The sequence below is a fragment of the Girardinichthys multiradiatus genome, chromosome 19 (genome assembly GCF_021462225.1).
Source record: "Girardinichthys multiradiatus isolate DD_20200921_A chromosome 19, DD_fGirMul_XY1, whole genome shotgun sequence".
NCBI classification, from domain to species: domain Eukaryota; kingdom Metazoa; phylum Chordata; class Actinopteri; order Cyprinodontiformes; family Goodeidae; genus Girardinichthys; species Girardinichthys multiradiatus.
This window is the reverse complement of record NC_061811.1, coordinates 21880707-21901292: the sequence shown is the minus strand read 5'-3', so window position 1 is coordinate 21901292 and position 20586 is coordinate 21880707. Positions and strand designations below refer to the sequence as shown.

At 40.3% G+C, this 20586-nt stretch overlaps 1 protein-coding gene across 4 annotated transcripts in view; it reads right to left on the bottom strand.

Annotated features, from left to right (window-relative positions):
* The window catches only part of alk (ALK receptor tyrosine kinase), a 541946-nt gene that overhangs the window by 201199 nt on the left and 320161 nt on the right, over positions 1–20586 (bottom strand). Inside the window, exon 1 of one of the 4 annotated variants that reach the window (XM_047345722.1) lies at positions 2606–2784. The exons of 2 other annotated variants lie outside the window; for them this stretch is intronic. The gene's annotated coding sequence lies outside the window, so the exon portion shown is untranslated. Of the gene's footprint in view, positions 1–2605; positions 2785–20586 lie in introns of those variants that run through there. One more of the 4 variants, XM_047345723.1, reaches the window with a different exon arrangement.

The following is a 20586-nucleotide window of genomic DNA, read 5'->3' as shown; positions in this document are numbered from 1 at the left end:
AAAGATAGTTCTCTGAGATGAGTGGCAAGTAATGATGGGACAGCGACTTTAATATATATTCTGAAGGTATATAAACTCAGACTTAGTAAAACTTGGAACAATTACTGAGCAAATATTCGGAGATATCTTACATTATATATATATATATATATATATATATATATATATTTGGGAGATACCCCAAAAAACAATTAAGCAACTTACAATACTTCTTTGACTTTGGATTTTGTTTTTTCTAAAGAGGCATGAAATGTAATCTACCTAAAATCTTAGTAAAACACAGCTTTCAACAGCCATGTTCCTAAAATAGCTTGAATATAAGCCTTGGAGAATGAGGCCCGCCTATGAAAAACAGAAGCAGGTTAACTTCAGACCAAAGTAATTTGTCTTTCACATCCAAAAAACTGTAAACATTTTTCTCACAGTTACACATTCAATCAGTTGTGGCTCTTGGCCTGCTCTTGCATTCTATGTCGAAAACTGTTGGAGAGTTTGTTCAAATAATAAATTTGTAACTAAATGGCTAAAAGAAGAAAAACAGTCCATTCCAAATATATTTGCTGCCAAACCCTCTAACAGCAGAATGCATTAACTCAGGGCCAGCACAAGCTTCTGGGGCTCTGAATATTTGGCTGATACACATTCAAAATCACAGCTCTCATTCTTCTCACAGAGATTCTGTTCACACCAGAAAACAGATCTATGCACACAGACTAAAAGCCATCTTTTAATAGTCGAATAATAAATGTTTCTTCGCCAAAAGTGTTCTCCAACTGAGTGGTTTTCATAGTTTGGTATCAACAGGTGTTTTCTGTAGGTGTGCATCAATTGCCTGGTTGGAATCTGTCGGTTTTCAGCTTGACCACCCCCAAAAATGAAATATCCAGCAGGCTGGTGAGAGCTGTACAAATACATGTGTGAAAAACTGCAGTCGTTAAATCAGTAATGTTTTATCTTCAAAGGGAATAACAGATGTTGTAATTTTGAAGCAGAACCTGGTTATCATGGGGAGACGCTTAGATATTTTAAAGTTGTGTGTTTTGTTCCCCTTCGCTTCCAGCTTTTTAGTTTGTTGAAGTATTTCTTGGTCATGAAATGTATAATCAAGTTGTTTTATAACCATCACCACTTTGTGTCACAATGGCCTCACATGCAGAAAACTGCAGCTAAGAAAATTGCAACTGAAAGAACTTGAAGATGAGAGATTAAGTTGGTGTGTAGAAAATTTCAGGGTATCCAAGCATGTCCAGCAAAGGTCAAGATCTGTTTTCCCACTGAGGGCTATGCAACACAATTATGTTACCACCAGTGCATAGCTTGCTTAGCATTGGTTCCAGATAGGTGTGAGTGAATCTGCATGCACAAAGAGGCAAATAAGACTTTTGGATAATGGGCTTGTAATGAGAGAGGGCAGCAAAAAAGTTTCCAAGAAAAACAGGCTGAAATTCAGGTGCTGCTCATTTGGTCGTTTCATAGCTTGATGATGTGGGATGTTCACCAACCAGGCATCAATTTGCAGTCACCAGGGGAATGTTACATACCTTCAGGCCAATTTTCTACACTCCACTCACACCACAGTGCATGATCTGCTGCAAGGAAATGTGGTTATATACACTACTGGCCAAAGGTTTTAGAAACAATGTCTCACTTAATGGGTCTCTTTTCATGACTATTTGCATAGTAGATTCTCACCAAAGGCAACACAATTGTGAGTGAACATACATTGTGTGTTTGTGTGTAGGGTTGCTACTCAAACAAGGATATGGGGCTTCTTCCAATTCTGCCCAGCAACACTGCTATGCAAATAAAGACTGGAATTTAAACGTCCACCAAGAACAACTTCATCCAAAGAAACAGGGACATTCTGGGGATAATCAGTCTCTTTTCCATTATGATTGATCACTGTGTAACAAGGAAAATGCTGATAAGAAGTGGCTCAATTATCCAAACATTTAAATTTTGCACCTGAAGTCAGTAAAAATCCTCACATTTTAATTGATGTCAGTACAGATGCCAGTTTTTAAAAAGCAAGCAGATAAACAGAAGCCAAAAAAAAAAAACTGATCAACTTGAGCACTACTAAGACAAGAACGGATCACCATCAGACAGGATTTGGACTAGAAGTTGATATTCCATTTAGATTTTTTTGCTGATAAAAGCTTAATAGAATTTTATGTTTCCTTGGTAACCACCAGAAACATATAGGACAAAAACAAGTCCATGGGCCTTTCTCAAAATCTAAGTACTCAAGTATGTTCTTGTGTGAATGGCAAGTACATGCTTGGCAAGTACAGCTGAAAGTATGTTTTTGCCGAGAATACAGGGTAGTTAGAGCGTACTTGCTGATGTTACCGTTCAGCTCAGATCTTAACCAGGTTTCAATAAATAAATAGTCCTGTTTTACACAGGAATGTGATTGTTCTTGCAAAGTGACTGTAAACCATGTAATTGGACAAATATCAAATATACATAATTGGGAATAAGTGTCAGTACTAATTTGAAACATTCTAAAATAAGTTAGTTTTCGACATGGCCTTTCGTGGATACGTCTCATCCTTTGTGATAAGCTGTACCTGAACCAGTGACGATGTCAGAAGCGACTTACCTGGGCAAAGACATGGACTGTATCCTACCTCAGTGGCCTAAAGTCCTGCTTTCAGATGAAGTTTTTCATTTGAAAAATCGGTTTCCCAGAATCTGGAGGAAGAGTGGGGGTGGCAGAGTATCCAAGTTGCTTGAGGTCCAGAGTGAAGTTTCCACAGACAGTGAAGCTCTTAGTTTTTTTTTTACTAATCTGAAGTAATTCTGTCAGAACATTTTAGAGTTCATCATGCTTTCCTCAACTGACAAGCTTCACTTTTTGAATCAAATTACTGGAATACACTAACTTGTCTAAGATATTATAATTTGTTGTGATGCTTTTGTCAAGTATCATTAACTGCTAGATCCAGAATGACAACTACATCCAGTTGCTTTTCGGGGGTCATATGAGCTGTGTAGCTTCGGAAATGGAGCCAACAAGGTATGGTGCATGTGACTATTAAAAATAAAAACTGAGATAAGTGGGTGGCGGGACGGCTTGTTAAACATTATTACCTCCATTAGCACTGCAGGCAAAACAAAAATAAGAAAACAAATTTAGGTCCAAACAAAGTACTATTTTTTAAAACCAAAAAAAAAAAAAAAAAAAAAAGATTCTTTTCACCAATTTAAATTTCTCATAGCTCACTGTTCAGCGGTTTGCTAATTTCATGAACAAGAACATATTTCCTAACCGCCTACACGCTCCTCAGTGAAGAGGGTTTGTACCCTGAAGCACCAACGATGGCAAGACTGCAACAGGCTTCTTTGCAGCTGGTCAATTAAATTCCCTGTCTGCTGAAGGCAGCAAGCTGGTTAATAGCAGTTTGGGTATGAAAATGAACAGCAACACTCTTGGTACTTTGACCAAGAGGAGCGCAAACATATTTAAACAAATGTGATAAATACATTTTATAATGCACTGCAGAAGCCTCTCAAAGCTCCCTAAAATTATTTAAACTGTGACAAATGACAAAACTGTGGTGGAACTAACTGAATGTGTAACTGATTTGCATTGGCACAACTCTAACATAACTAATTCATGACTAAACAAACAATTTAAAAAACATTTTGAGGAAATGCTGATCCTTGTTGATTCAACTCTGCAGATATTCAAACCCAAATTTAACATCCTAATTCATGATTTTTATTATTTTCAAATCCTGAATTACAATTTAAAAAAAAACTTTTTAAGTGCTTTTATGCTGATAAAGTAGGTAGAAATATATTGTTCATTAAAACAGCACTTTAAACTGTTAAAGGCATTCATAGCAATCAGTTTGTGAAGTAGAAACAAAAATACTACAACAACACTGGTTACAGTAAATTAATAAGAAAACACAAAATAGCCATCAGTCCATCTACACACAGACTATTTCAGGCATCTGTAGAAGGTTCTATAATTTAGGACTAAGATATTTCTATGTAGGAATAAACATTATTTGACACTTAATGATACTTAAGGGTCAGCTTTAATGCCCAAATGGACATTGAATATTTTCGTCACATTGATTCTTTAAATAGCTTGCAGTCAGAATACCATTTATTCATCAACGTCCTTCAAACTAGTTCAACTAAATAATTGTACTACAATATTTTTCAATGCTTTTATAATAGTTAGTCTTGTTTAGAGTCGAGTAATCTCAGAGGAACTGACGTAGCTGGTAATGATCAGGGCCTTACGTATTTTTATCCCTTGACCTTTGCCGCATTTTGTGACATTACACCCACAACTGTCAATGCATGTAGTTTGAATTTTATGTGATAGCCCAACAAAGAAAAATCTGAAAAGAGCAGCATCTATTTGTATTCAGCCCCCTTTACTCTGCTACCCCCCAGCCAAAACAAAAAAAAAAAACAAAATCAATGAAAGCAACTGAGAATCTGTAGACAAAACAATTATTAGTTGTACACAATTATGTCTTTTATGGAATGGTGACAGGAAGAAAGCCATATGGACTCTCATTTCCCTCGAGTTATATGGGAGACACACACAAAAAAAAAAAACTTGTGGAAGGACGTGATCTGACCAAATGAGACTAAAATATGTGCAGAGGAAAATTAACCAAAGGCTGGGATGGAGGTTCCCACAGAAAAAGGAACTTAAACATACAGACAGAAATAAAAAATAATGGTTTAAAGCAAAGTGTATCCAGACTTAAATACAATTTGTGAATACACAAAGGCTTTCAATATAATCTGGCTGAGTTTAAGCAGTTCTGCAAAGCAGAATGGGCAACAATCTCAGTCTTTCGATGTTCAAAGCTGGTAAAGACATACCCCAAAATACTTGCAGCTGTAACTGCAAAGACAGGTGGTTCAATATAGTGCTGTATTCCCAATTGTATATCCAAACTGAAGATAAACTCCTCATAGTTATTCACATGCATAGATTGGTGTTAATTGATCTTGATGTTGAAAATCTGATATCCATACATAGGTAAAACAGATTTTTGTGATTTATATTATGTAACTTTAAATTTTTCCATTGATCAAGAATAAACATCCTGCAGCTTCCCTGATGCTATTTTTAGTCAGTTGTCAATTATGTACTGCAGACTGGCTAAATGGTAAAACACAAAGATGGCAATTCAAATATTCAACTGAGTGTCGCCATGCCAGGCAGAGTAAATAAGGAAGTGAAGAGAGGGCCTTAGTAATGATTTAAGCATGGTTAGCAGTGATTTCAGCCTGAGGGACGAAGTGTGTGGGCCCAGCAAGCTGACTGATTAAGTGGCCTTGTTTATACTCAGAGCTATAATAGAATCTGGGTTGTTCCCAAATGAATGAACAGTGCCACGTGCCAGCCACTGCAGAGCTGTTTCATTTTCAATTTTTGCACCATAAAGTTAACATAAAAGAGTTTCCAGTCTAGAATTTGGGCTCTTGGTTTTTTTTTTTCTAGCTTTTGTAAAGCTGTTTTGTGACCAATAATTTCTCCGTGTCTCAGTTTTAATTCAGTCTTTGAGTGCTGGTTCTTATTTTGCATTTTAGCCTGTCTGCTGTTCTAAAACGTGCCCTTTCAACACCAATGCCTGCATTAAAATGGTCATGTATATTCTTTGCATCATCATATAAGGGGCATCCTGCTAGATTGTCTTTTTTGTTGGGATTTATGATAGAATTTTTGCGATTTCAATTCAATTCAAAAATACTTTATTAATCCCAAAGGGAAATTAAATGTTGTTGTAGCTCATATTATGAATGTTTCTTCAAAGAGCCGTTGTAGATGCTGATGGCTGTGAGCAGGAAGGATCTCCTGTAGCGCTCCGTCTTACAGCAGATCTGAAGAAGCCTCTGACTGAAGACACTCTGTTGTTGTAGGACAGTCTCATGAAGAGGATGCTCAGGGTTCTCCATAATGTTCTTCATTTTATGAAGAATCCGTCTTTCAACAATAATCTCCAGAGGTTCTAGAGGAGTCCCCAGAACAGAGCCAGCCTTTTTTATCAGCTTGTTGAGTTTTTTTAAGTCCCTGGCTCTGATGCTGCTTCCCCAGCAGATGATGGCAGAAGAGATCACACTTTCCACAACAGACTTATAGAAGATATGCAGCATCTTGCTGCAAACACCAAAGGACCTAAGCTTCCTCAAGAAGTACAGTCTGCTCTGTCCCTTCTTGTAGACGGCTTCACAGTTGCATCTTCACTCTAGTCTGTTGTCCAGGTGAACACCGAGGTATTTATACTCCTCCACCACCTCCACGTCTTCTCCCATGATAGAAATAGTTTTTGACTTATTCCTGTTTCTCTTAAAATCTACAATCATCTCCTTTGTTTTAGTCACATTCAAAATGAGATGATTGTTTCCACACCATGCCACAAAGCGGTCCACCACCTTCCTGTACTCAGCTTCTTGTCCATCTCTGATCCACCCCACGACTGCAGAATCATCCGAGTATTTCTGCAGATGACAAGAGCCTGTCTTGTACTGGAAGTCTGAGGCGTACAGAGTGAAAAAGAATGGTGAGAGTACAGTCCCCTGTGGTGCTCCTGTGCTGCTGACTACCTGGTTAGACTCACAACCCTTCAGTCTCACAAACTGTGGTCTGTTTGTCAGGTAGTCTTTGATCCAGGAGATTGTTGAGGCCTCCACCTGAGTCTTCTGGAGTTTCTGACAAAGCAAATCAGGTTGGATTGTATTAAATTCACTGGAGAAATCAAAGAACATGATCCTCACAGTGCTACTGGCTTTGTCCAGATGACAGTGGGTTTGTTGAAGCAGGTGTATGATGGCATCTTCAACTCCAACTCCACAGCGATAAGCAAACTGAAGGGGGTCCTGATGGTTTACTGTTTGCTTACTCAGGTGGGCCAACAGGAGTCTCTCTAGGACCTTCATGATGTGATATGTCAGGGCAACAGGTCTATAGTCATTGAGGACTGATGGGTGAGTTTTCTTTGGTACCAGAACAAGACAGGAGGTCTTCCACAACACCGGAACCTTCTTCTGGGCCAGGCTAAGGTTGAAGAGGTGCTGCAGAATCCCACAGAGCTGCTCTGCACAGGCCTTCAGGACTCTAGGACTGACATGATCTGGACCTGCAGCCTTATTCCTATTCAGTCTCTCCAGTTGTCTCTTCACCTGACTTCTTGAGACACACAGGTGGAAGGGGGAAGCAGAGGAAGCATCAGCATCTTCTGATATGGTTGAAGGCAAACATGTAGAAGCAGAAGGGTCTAGGGCTGAGGTGGAAGATAAAAAATGTGAGGTGTTACTGGACAGCTGTGGGTCCTGTGGGTCAAAGGAAGATGGAATGTCTGTTTGGCTGTGAGCAGGAGAGGAGGATGCGAAGCTGGTTTTTGAACTGAACCTATTGAAGAATGTGTTCAGTTCATTGGCTCTGTCCAGACCTCCATCGGTCTGATCTTCTTTCTGCTTGAAGCCTGTGAACTTCTTCATCCCTGTCCACACATCTCTGATATTGTTTTGCTGGAGCTTGCTCTCCAGCTTCTTCTTGTACACCTCCTTGCTGTCTCTTATCTTGACTTTAAGTTGCTTCTGTATAATACTCAATAATTCTCTGTCTCCCTCTCTGAAGGCTCTTTTTTTCTTGTTAAGCAAGTCCTTCAGGTCACTGGTGATCCAAGGTTTGTTATTGGGGAAGCATCTCACGGTTCTGGTGGGGATGATGTTATCCACACAGAAGTTTATATAGTCGGTTGCACACTCAGTCATGGCATTGATGTCCTCTCCATGTGGCTGGCACAGTGCGTCCCAGTGTGTAGCCTCAAAGCAACCTTGCAGAGCTTCTTCAGCTTTCTGTGACCATTTTCTCACAGTCCTCTTTATTACAGGTTGTCTCTGAACAAGGGGCTTATATTTCGAGCAGAGAAAAACAAGATTGTGATCTGATTTGCCTAGAGGAGGTCGTGCTGTAGAGATGTATGAGTCCTTGACATTTGCATAAAACAAATCCAATGTTTTGTTTTCTCTGGTAGATTTTGGATTTTCTGCATTAGTGTCCTTCCACCTTCCACTTTAGTTTGAACCACAGAGTCATCAAGAGGAGCTTAAAGAAGATTGGTATCCCTCAGGAAGATACCGGATAGTTCTCACTCTTGATGTTATCAGGCATCCTGTTTGTTACTGATTCTCCGTTTCTGTGCTGAAATACTCATCCCTTGTTTTTCTCCTACCAGAAAGAGCTCCACCATCCACTTGAGCGTTCCCTGGACTCCAGCCATATGGCTAATCTCTCTGACAGTTACAGAAGAATTTGACTTTTGGTTTCCCTTCTAAGATCTTCCCCGCTGCTCCTCCTCTCTTGCCATTCTGGAAGACCTTTGCAGAATCTCCTTCAAGCTCACTCTGACCTCCGCCTACCTGTCCATTCTCTATCACTGTCACCGCTTCTTCTACCAAAGACAAGAGAGACATCAGACATCAGCCATTACAATGCTTTGAACATACGTCAACCTGCCAGTCACAGCCGTAATGGATACACTTTCTCTCCTCTCAGACGATCCCCTCTACGGACTACAGTATGCACTCTCGACTTCCTCTCCCTCAATCCAGAACTATATAGGGTCACACTTTAACAAATATCATTCTGAGAAAACTCCTGGATTCCTCACTCCTGAAGAGATGCAGCCACACGACTTATTACTATTAAATCACTGATGTAGGGGTCATCCTCTCACAGAGAGTTCCCTCAGACAGCAAGATCCGTCCCTGCGCAATTATTTCTAAACACTTTTACTTTGCTGAAAATAATTAAGATGTAGGGGACCAAGAGACCTGCTGGCCATCAAGTTAACATTTGAGGAGTGGAGACATTGGCTTGAAGGCTCTGAAGAACCAGTCATAGTCTGGACAGATCACAGAAATCTCTCTTATCTTTAATCGGCCAGATGTCTTAATGCCCGGCAGTCACATTGGTCCCTTTTCTTTTCCCATTTTAACTTCACCATTACCTACTGTCCTGGACCCCGCAACATTAAACCAGACGCCCTCTCTCTCTGCTCCTCCTCTCTCGCCATCCTGGAAGACCCCCATGGATTCTTCTTCAAGCTCGCTGTTGTCTGCTCCAGGGTCAAACCTAACAGCATTATATCAATCATTAAATACATTTTGACCATTTCTCCTTCATCCAGGGAGAGGCTTTTTCAACTTTAATCTTGATTTTTGCCACTGGATTCACAGATTTCTTTCAAATCTATTTATTACAAGGTTGTCTGCGTCTTTCCCTTCAGCACTTCACTCACCAGGTACCACTGTTTCTTTCAATGTCAATGGGGAGGCACCAAAACTTACATCAACTCAACATTTCATCCACCTCTTGTTACCTGGATTGGAGCACCACAAGGGTGTTTGTGCAGCCTTTTTTCTGCACACTTTTCACAAAAGAAAGTGTCAGTCATTCACCAACCACCTTATTCCTGAAATACTCTGATGAGAGTCATAATTACATTGCTAAAAGATTAAAATTACACACACAATTAGGAAGTTCACACTGAGAAAAAACAACCATGTCTAGCTTAATGTAAAAATCATAAACATAATCACCACAATCAAGGCTAAAGCTAATCAAAAGCCAAAACTTTATTTCTGTTAATAAGAATATTACATAAAACCAGTGAAAAAAAGTCAATATTTTAACTTTTAAACTGAATTATTGACATAAATGACCTTTTTTTTTCATTTTTATTAAAATGCCCCTGTAGTGAACAATTTTAAATTTATTGGATTCATATTAGACAATAAAATCTTCTTGACTCACTGGTGAAATCTAGTACAGGAGTTAACTAGGACTTTCTGCCATTTACAAACTCAGATGAATGTATTTGGTCTACTAGGGCAAATGCTTGCCTTTTCGTACTACCTTCTTTCACAAAATGTTTTCCCATTTGAAACTGCTCTGATCTTCCCAGCACCAATCTACCAGAACTAAAAAAATTGCTTCATAATATGCATCTCACATCCACTAGACAGCCACCTGGAACTTCTGCCTGCTAAAAGAATACATATGAGATGAAGATTAGTGTATTTTGAGAAAGGTTTATTTCATTAGCCACAGCTGCCCAGGACATTTTATGTAGTATTTATATATATTTATTCATTGTATTTGTTTTCTTGTGAGAAAGTGTTAAATAAGCCCAGAGATATGAAAAGTAATTTAAACCCTGGGGAAAATAAAGTTTAAAATCTAGTCTTATTGTCAGCAGATATTGTTAAAATTAAAGAATTAAACAAAATATTTAATCATTTCAGAGACCAGATAACCGAATTTGTAGAAACCGCATCAAGAAAAGATTACTTGTCCAACTCTAAAATGCTATTTTGCACTCATGTGTTAATCTCAGCAAGGCAGAAAAAAGCAGAATTTGGTCAGATTTATGCAGTTATGCTTCAAAGTGTCAGTTTTCTTTCATTGCAAAAACTGGTGACCTTTTAAAATAACAAATTCTGTAGCAAACAAAATAAAAAAAAAACAACAAAAAACAACAAAGCGCATGCACCATGACAAAGACCTGAGCTGAAATTCCCACGGCAGCCAATTTGTGCATTCTAAACAGAACATTTGACAGTATTCACAGGTGGGTAGTTACTAATGCTGCATCACCAGCTGCTGAGAAGAACCCAGTGGCAAACCCCGTAAGGAAGGTGTACAATGTGTCTTTAAAGTCCATAGTATGCCCTTCTGTAACTACAAGTTGCAGATAAACAAGGACAGCAGTGTACTTCTCACATATTCATTTATGCAGCTGCACACTGAGCCGTGCGAGTGGTGGAGTTCCTGAAAATGTCACGTAAAACCTTTACTTCTGCTTCTGCTTTTTTCTTTGAAGCAACAATCTTCCCAATAAAAAAAACAAAACTTCCAGCTGAAGAACCTGCGGCATCGATTTTATGTTTTAGAGCCAACACACTGGATCCTTTCTTTCTTCAAGTGTAAATTATTTAAGGCTAAGCACTGATTATACATAGAACAAAATGACTCATCAAAATGACTGTAAATAAAGTAGTTTTAACATTCTCAGAGCCTAAAAAAGCACAGGAATGAATTGACAAAATGCATTTACTCCTTTTAAATCAGTATAGAGTTACATTTACTTTTAATTTATTATAAATTAGACTAAGAACTTCAGCTATTGATAAAAGTATTATTTTTAATTATTACCCTGAATCGCTGCAGGTCCATTGGGCAGTATATTTATGCTAATTTAACAACATCTGATCTTCACTAAACCAAGCATACCACTCAAAAAATCTTGTTTAAATATTTAATTTAGGGTAGATGCAGCTATTAAGTGTCAAACAAACATTTATAAAGAATGTTAAATCATCTTGATTTTAAATACAGTGATATAAAAACAATTGGTATGAATCCAAGATGGCGAATGCTGGCTCAGTTATGGTTGAGGTGCAAACACACCCTCCATTTCTGCTACCTGTATGACCACCTCTCTTTTCCAATGGTTATGGTCAATCTGACAAAGAGAGGTATCCCAATCGTTGTGGTTTTTAGTATAACAATGGCCATCAGTGGGCTCTAGATGGACAAACTGTCTACTTTTAAGGCTACGCTTAAAACTTCCCTTTTGATAAAGCTTATAGAGTGGCTTAGGTTATCCTGAGCTATCTCTGTAGTTATGCTGCTATAGGTTTAGGCTACTGGAGGACATAATGACCACTTTCACCCTCTTCGCTACATTCTTATGGTGCGTTCACACCAAACGCGATTTCTACACATTTTTCACCTCATTTGTGTGCTTTTTGCCCGCTTCACATTCCGCGTGAACTCCGCGTTGGCATTCGGCAACAAGCGGCAACGCTTCGCCGCGTCATCAAATAGGAGGAGCTTCCATCTGCTGCTTGCTGGTTTCAACTGAACATGCTGGACATGGATTTCACGTATAATCACGGTGTTTTACCTGTGGAGAGCTGACAAACGCCGCCGACATCCACGTCCCTGGGTTCACCAGATTCTTCAGGGACAGGAACAGCTCGGAGAGTACCACCACCTACTCCAGGAGCTGCTTCTGGATGACGGTCGAGTTCAGTGGTACTTCCGTCTATCCAGGACCCAGTTCGAAGATCTGCTGCCCCGCGTTGGGAGATGAATCGGCCTCCGGGATGCCAACTACCGGTGACCGCAGTGAAGCCAGCCCGAAGCCGGACACCGGACACTCAAGCTCCGCGGAGCCAGCGGCATCCAGCCCACGGCCGATCCGAGTCAGGCACCCAGATTTCAGGTAGCTGCTCTCTGTTGCTCCCTCTTCTGACGCGCGGTGGTTCATTAGGGACCGTCAATAAATTTCCGTACCAAACAATCGTGGAAAATCTGAGTGCCTGAATCGGATCAACCGTGAGCTAGATGCCGCTAACTCCGCAGAGCTTGATCATCCAACTGCAAACTAACTTCATCGCGGTTTACCGCCGCTGTATCCCTATTGCTGAACACCTGTCCATCTGTCTTCGGTGAGTAAATAAATCTCAGCTCAGTAAAAAAAACAACCGATTTTTAATGTCCACATCTCCTAAATTTAAGATATTTGTGCCTAAACATAACCAGGCCAGGTCCTTTCTGTTCTTGTCTCGGTAAAAGTAATTAGTTGAGTCATACAACTCTGGCTTGCCGCACACCGCCACTATGATCTGGTCATCCATCATTGACAACTGCTTCTTCTCCGCTTTGGTCCTTCACCCTACGTCACAGCCACATCCAGTCCCTGATTGGTTGACGCAACGCGAATTTAGGAAAAAGTTCAGATTTTTCAACTTGTCCATCGCGCCGCTCCGCTCCCGCTCCGCTCCCGCTTCGCTTGCCGCGCCTTCCGCGCCGCGCCCTCTGCATCCTTCGCACCGCTCCGCTCCTGAACGCGCCTCTACATAGGGATAACATGTAAATTGGCCGCTCCTTTCGCAGAAATCGCGTTTGGTGTGAACGCACCTTCACACTACTCTCTAATTCTGCATTATTTCCTGGTATTTCAGTTTTTAACTTTATGTTCTCCCTCTTTTCTCTTCCTAGAAGCTACACCTGGCCTGGCTCTGTGTCTACCTGTGACACCTCTCTGGAGGGGGGCATCGTCCAAGCTTCTGCTGGCAACAACTTAATGCTCACCCTCTACCGATGACCCACATGGCCCTGTCTTTCAGTGTTTAATCCTTTCTCTCTCCTAGACATGGCGATTGACTGAGCTTTTACTGTGACTAACTATGTGCTCTCTTTCAGACTCTAACCTTGAAAACTGGCTCAGAGTTTATATGTTCATTCTTTCTAGGTGAAACGACTAAAGGAGCTACATCCATTAACATTTACTTTTCCTTCCCATAGAAAGGACTCCTAGATCTGTGCTTCTTTGTTCTCTTTGTGTCTCTGCTCTGTTCTCTCAAACCCCCAGTCGGTCGTGGCAGATGGCCGCTCACACTGAGCCTGGTTCTGCTGGAGGTTTCTTCCTGTTAAAAGGGAGTTTTTCCTCTCCACTGTCGCTACATGCATGCTCAGTATGAGGGATTGCTGCAAAGTCAACACCAGTGACTGTCCACTGTCTCTACATGCTCATCTGGGAGGAGTGAATGCTGCAAGTCACTGATTGGATGCAATCTGCTGGGTTTCCTTAGACAGAAAAACTTTTTATCCAATTTGAATAAATAACTGAATCTGACTGCACTGTTCAATGGTTAGGATTAATTGGAATGTATGTACCTGACTTTTTTGAAGTGCCTTGAGACGACATGTGTTGTGAATTGGCGCTATATAAAAAAAACTGAATTGAATGCCAGCTTTGATACTTCACTCTCTAGTGCTTGGTGTGTTTTTGTGTGTTTATTTGCTTTCTGCCACCTTTCTTTGGTTTCACCAGAAAGGAACCCCAAACATTAGACGGTTCTCTCTATGCATTTTTTCTACTTTTCATCTACTCAAACTTCACCGAGATCTTGGTTGGCTGAGCAGCGGCTCTCTATGGGATTTACCGGTGTCGCAGACAAGGTAAATAGGCGACAGGGACTCCGCACACCCTTGCCCTCAACCGACCTGCTTAATGTCCGCTCCCTGGCTACCAAAGTGGACAAACTGCTGCTTTTCAACTCTAAAAACTTGAACATCAGTCAATCTGGTGCCCTCTGTTTCACTGAAACATGGCTCAGTGAGCACACACCACTATGGATGCCAAGCTTCCAGCTGTTTCGGAATCTGCTTTTACATGAACACAGGTGGGTCTATTGATGCCACAAAGAGCATAATACATGTCCACCAGAGTGTAAAAAAAACAAAAAAAACCACAACCATTATTACACAGCTTTTAAAGATGCATATCATGCTGTTCCCAGGGCCGCTTTGGGACTCTCTGATCACTGTCTGCTTCACCACATTCCAACCTATTGGCAGAAACTAAAAGTGCCTGTAGTTACTTTATTAATCCCAAAGGAAAACTGAGTCAAAGCAGATGTTACTGGCCTGTTTTGACTGCACATATTGGAGTGTTTTGAAGCTTCAGCCATGGACCTGAATTAGCTTACAGAAACTGTCACTTCTTGAATCAGTTTTTGTGAGGATGTGTGTGTGTGTGTGTAGACCAAGATCTTTCGCACATACAACAACAATAAGCCATGGTCAACCTCACATATTAGGAACCTGCGTAGGACCATAGAAGAGGCTTACAGCAGTGGGGACCGGCCCCTGTATATGCAGGCCAGGAACACACTGACCAAGGAGATCAGAGCATTTAACAGAAGCTACAGTGATAAGCTAACAATCAGCTTTTTAGATAACGACCCAGCTTCAGTTTAAATGGTTTTAAAAACACCACTGTCTACAGGAGCCTGTCCCCCCCAACCCCGAGCAGAATCTTCCTCTGGCAGGCAACCATAACAGCTTCTACTGCAGGTTTGAAAAGCAGCTGTTCACAGCTCCAACCATCTCACTCTGACACAAAAGCTCCCTATGCACCAACTACCTACCTCTCCCCAGACTCCCTAATCAATTTTCATTAATTTTTGCAAATTGCTTAATATAAGTTTAATTTTAGCATAAACATTAACATCTTTATTAGCAGTTTAATAAGTTGTGATATTTTTGATCAACTTATTCTCTCACAAACGCAAAGAAAATGATGTGTCAGGGATAAATTACATTCTGCAGCCTGGACACAAAAGATACCCACAGCATTCAGACTGTTGTGTTCTTATGAGTAGAGAGTGTACAGTATGGTGTCTTATTGTTATGATTTGGGGTTGTTTGGTTTTTGGTTTCGGGTTTTTTCTTTATAAGTTATTTCACAGTTGAAGTTTTGAATCATGTTTCTGTTTATTTTTCTGGTCATGTTTTAGTCTTGTTCATGTTTTGCCAAGTTTGGTTGTTGGATCTGGTCATGCTTTAGTTTCATGTTGTTCTAGTTTCTGTTTGTATTCAAGAGTCTGTTTTGCTCCAGCCACGTTTTGTTCTATCTTTATTCGGTTCACCTGCACCTAGTTAATCTGTCTTGCTTCACCTGGTTCATTTTCCATATATACAGGTCCTTCTCAAAAAATTTGCATATTGTGATAAAGTTCATTATTTTCCATAATGTCATGATGAAAATTTAACATTCATATATTTTAGATTCATTGCACACTAACTGAAATATTTCAGGTCTTTTATTGTCTTAAAACGGATGATTGTGGCATACAGCTCATGAAAACCCAAAATTCCTATCTCACAAAATTAGCATATTTCATCCGACCAATAAAAGAAAAGTGTTTTTAATACAAAAAACGTCAACCTTCAAATAATCATGTACAGTTATGCACTCAATACTTGGTCAGGAATCCTTTTGCAGAAATGACTGCTTCAATGCGGCGTGGCATGGAGGCAATCAGCCTGTGGCACTGCTGAGGTCTTATGGAGGCCCAGGATGCTTCGATAGCGGCCTTTAGCTCATCCAGAGTGTTGGGTCTTGAGTCTCTCAACGTTCTCTTCACAATATCCCACAGATTCTCTATGGGGTTCAGGTCAGGAGAGTTGGCAGGCCAATTGAGCACAGTGATACCATGGTCAGTAAACCATTTACCAGTGGTTTTGGCACTGTGAGCAAGTGCCAGGTCGTGCTGAAAAATGAAATCTTCATCTCCATAAAGCTTTTCAGCAGATGGAAGCATGAAGTGCTCCAAAATCTCCTGATAGCTAGCTGCATTGACCCTGCCCTTGATAAAACACAGTGGACCAACACCAGCAGCTGACACGGCACCCCAGACCATCACTGACTGTGGGTACTTGACACTGGACTTCTGGCATTTTGGCATTTCCTTCTCCCCAGTCTTCCTCCAGACTGTGGCACCTTGATTTCCGAATGACATGCAGAATTTGCTGTCATCTGAAAAAAGTACTTTGGACCACTGAGCAACAGTCCAGTGCTGCTTCTCTGTAGCTCAGGTCAGGCGCTTCTGCTGCTGTTTCTGGTTCAAAAGTGGCTTGACCTGGGGAATGCGGCACCTGTAGCCCATTTCCTGCACACGCCTGTGCACGGTGGCTCTGGATGTTTCTGGATGTTTCTACTCCAGACTCAGTCCACTGCTTCTGGTCTGGAATCGGCCCTTCTCCACAATCTTCCTCAGGGTCCGGTCACCTCTTCTCGTTGTGCAGCGTTTTCTGCCACACTTTTTCCTTCCCACAGACTTCCCACTGAGGTGCCTTGATGCAGCACTCTGGGAACAGCCTATTCGTTCAGAAATTTCTTTGTGTGTCTTACCCTCTTGCTTGAGGGTGTCAATAGTGGCCTTCTGGACAGCAGTCAGGTCGGCAGTCTTACCCATGATTGGGGTTTTGAGTGATGAACCAGGCTGGGAGTTTTAAAGTTCTCAGGAATCTTTTGCAGGTGTTTAGAGTTAACTCGTTGATTCAGATGATTAGGTTCATAGCTCGTTTAGAGACCCTTTTAATGATATGCTAATTTTGTGAGATAGGAATTTTGGGTTTTCATGAGCTGTATGCCAAAATCATCCGTATTAAGACAATAAAAGACCTGAAATATTTCAGTTAGTGTGCAATGATCCAGGTAAATGTTTACTTTTCATCAGCATTGGCTACTAGTAGCTGCATGAGGAGAGGATGGTTCTTGTGGTTTCGATCTGTTAGTAATAAGAACAAAAGGGCTTCAAAAAGCCTTACTTGAGCATGTATAAGGTCCAAAAAAAGAGCTACATTATTGGTGTTCTGTAATGGTTAAAATATCTCTGCTAATTTCAGCTGCTTTCTGCTCACATCTGCAGCAATGGGTCTGAAACGATGCATTTGAAGTTTTTGAGGGGGACTGAAAATGAATTGTAATTTTATTTTCAATGGGTAATATTAACTATATTAACACTTTAATACTACCATACTATTCATTAGGAGCAGTAACCATTTATTCCCTCCATGAGTTAATTTATGAAGCTGAAGAAAGAGGAGGAAAATTAAACTGGTGCGTCTGAGCAAGAGCACTTAACTACAATGCATAGAGTGTGCCCAACACATGATCCCATAATCTCTGCTTTTGCAGCTCGTCAGCGCTTTCTGAGCTTTTATGATCTAATACTGTCATATCTCCAACACTTACCTGAAGTGTTTCTCTCAATCTTCTGCATCTGCCGTTTTTGGCTGAAGAGAAGACAACACTGACCTGAGGCAAAAACTGTTCCCATCTGCTGGACTTGATAGACGTGTTTAAATTTGCACGCATTTTTAGAGGAATCTATGAATCTGTTTTGTTTTATGAATCCTGTTTGGAAAAAAAAGCATTTAGAAATTCATTTTGTAGATGCAAGCCAGTTGCAAAACCTGAAGAGACTGCACTGCTTTGTGTATTCCTTCCTGAATATTTACAACCACAAGCCACAAATATTACCAACAATTAAATGCCTCAAATGAGGTAATGATAGCGGCTTGTCTCATCAGTTTTATATTTTTACATAGTGTCATGCTGGTATTTGACAGGTGTTATGGACTACCCTATTGTCTAAGAAAGCCAAGAATTTAATACCTTGCTTGGCAACAGGGCAAAAAGGGTTATTGTTTATGCACAACAAAAAGTTGCACCTTTGGAAAAAAAGCAACCGTTTTGATAACCAATTAAGAAACCTTAAAGTGTGTTGCAATACTGTGACTTGTTAAGACATGTATTAAAGCTGCATACTGACCGAAAGAGGAAAAAGAGAATAATAAAAATGAACTTCAGAAGCATGCTGAAAGTATGGGCAGGTTTATGGAAGTTACACAGTCGTGCTTGGCAACTAGGCTCAGGCTTCGACAGCTAAGGGAAATGCATAAAGAACTGGGACATACTCTGCCTTTGTAGTCAAGACAAAAAAGAATGAATACATAAATTAGTAGATCCTCTGAGCGGAAAAAAGGATCCAAGTATTCATTAAGAAAAAAAAATAAAATCCCTCTTGGCAAAAGCTCAATCCAGCCAGTGAAACTATGAAGTCTGTTAGAAGGTAGATAAGATCGCTTGTTGATTACTCTCCATAAAAGATGATAGCATCTCCTGCAGGTTGAATATTATCTGATTATGAATCATTACAGGGTGCTGGTTATAATAACTAATTTAAATAATTATGCTAATGTTAATATACCCTTTCTCTACAGTTTCTACATTTCTGCACAGTCTCTCTTACATGTGAAGGTAGAGGAGCATATTGTGTTTGTATTCTATTTGTGCTAATGTGCAAAAAAGCATACAGTCTGCATTTTATGTGCATAGTTAATTATTTTGTCCAGATTAGAATTAATGTGTTTGTGTTAGCATGTGCATGAGTGTGTGAGAGACACATTTCCACTTGAAGGCAGCAGTTTTCCCCAGTGTTGGTTTATGATTGTGTGGGATGGCTTACTGGGGATTGGCAGCAGACTGAGGGCCAGCCAGTGAGTGAAACTCTCAGCTAGGTAAAGAGACTGATGGAGCACAGTCCACAGGGGAAAGTCAACACTTCCTTCCCCTGCCAACACCTCCTGTCTGGCCTGTTCCCTCAGAGACATCCCAAAGCTGCTCTCAACACGAGGCCTTGAAGACTCCAGCAGGGATGGAGCCAAAAACCACAGACGGGGTAAAGCAGGTAGAGAATTCATGAGCTTTCTAAGCTGTGTTAGCAAGTGGTTTGGACTCCGTTCAAGCACAGACTATGTATAAAGTACCTTGTGCTGTGGATGAGATATACAAATAAATCAGACTGAAAGCTTAGAATAAATTTTTCTGACTGTGCTGTTGTGTCATTTAATCTAACTGGATTTATAACAGATTTTGCCAGGCACTGATCGGATTAATGAAATTTCAAGGTTACCTTAAAACCTTAGAAACTGGGGGTGTATTCACAAAACATAATTTTCCGATAGTATAGTTCAGGAAATGGGGTAAACTTAATATACTCAGAATCATTGTTCAAGTTGAACTAATAACTTGACCCAATAAAAATGACCAATTCTTACTCATATTTTCCCAGTGCTTCTGACTTTCAAGTAGCACCAGGTAGCCCTGAAGATCATCCAATGGGAGCTGGGTTTTCCCAAACCAGTTCCAACGCTAAACTGGTGCTATCTCAGCACCAACTATTAACTGGGCAAGAGGAAAGATCAACCATGTTAAAAACTCTTGGGCTATTTTCTGATCGATCAGACTAATTTAAGACAAAAACAATAAAACTACTGAACATTAACATTAATAAGTAATCGTCTGAGCAGCGTAATAACTTGAATTTTTATATCACAATTCACATTATCCATTTCTTACTCCATTCTTAAAACCTATTCGATTTATAATATTACCAAAAAGTGATATACAGTGTCTTGCAAAAGTATTCACCCCCTTGGCATTGGTAGAAGAGCTGGCCAAATCTTGCCACTGGGATTTTTGCTCATTCCTCAATACAAAACTACCCCAGCTCTTCGTGTTGGATGGTTTTCACTTGTGAAAATCAGACTTCAAGTAAACAGATTCTTAATCGGATTGAGGTCAAGGCCATTCCAACACATTTACATGTTTTCCCCTAAACCACTCGAGTGTTGCTTTAGCGGTATGCTTCGGGTCATTGTCCTGCTGGTCTGCTGGAAGGTGAACCTCAGTCCCAGTGTTAAATCACAGGCAGACTGACAAAGGGTGTTGCTCAAGAATAACCCTCTATTTAGCACCATTCTGCTTTCCATCGACTTGGACCAGTTTTCCAGACACTGCAGCTGAAAACCATCCCAACAGCATGATGCTGCTACTATCATGTTTGACAGCAGGATAACCACAATGTGTGTAACTCCTGTTTAACAGTGCCACTGGTACCAGTCAGAACAGAGATCAAATGGTTGGGATTGTGAAGTTCACAAGCACTAGATGTTTAGAATAGATTTTAGCTAATTAAGTACTCAGGACATCAGTTTACCAAACTACTGTGATTTATGCTGTTAAAGTGTCCTGCAATCCAGCTAAACCAATCAGAAGAAAGCATTAACTGAAAGAGACATTTATATTGACTCAATTTCACATCACAGACCTGTTTGTCCAAAAACCAAACCAAGTTAAGAACTGACTCTAGCATTAGTCCAGTTTATTAACC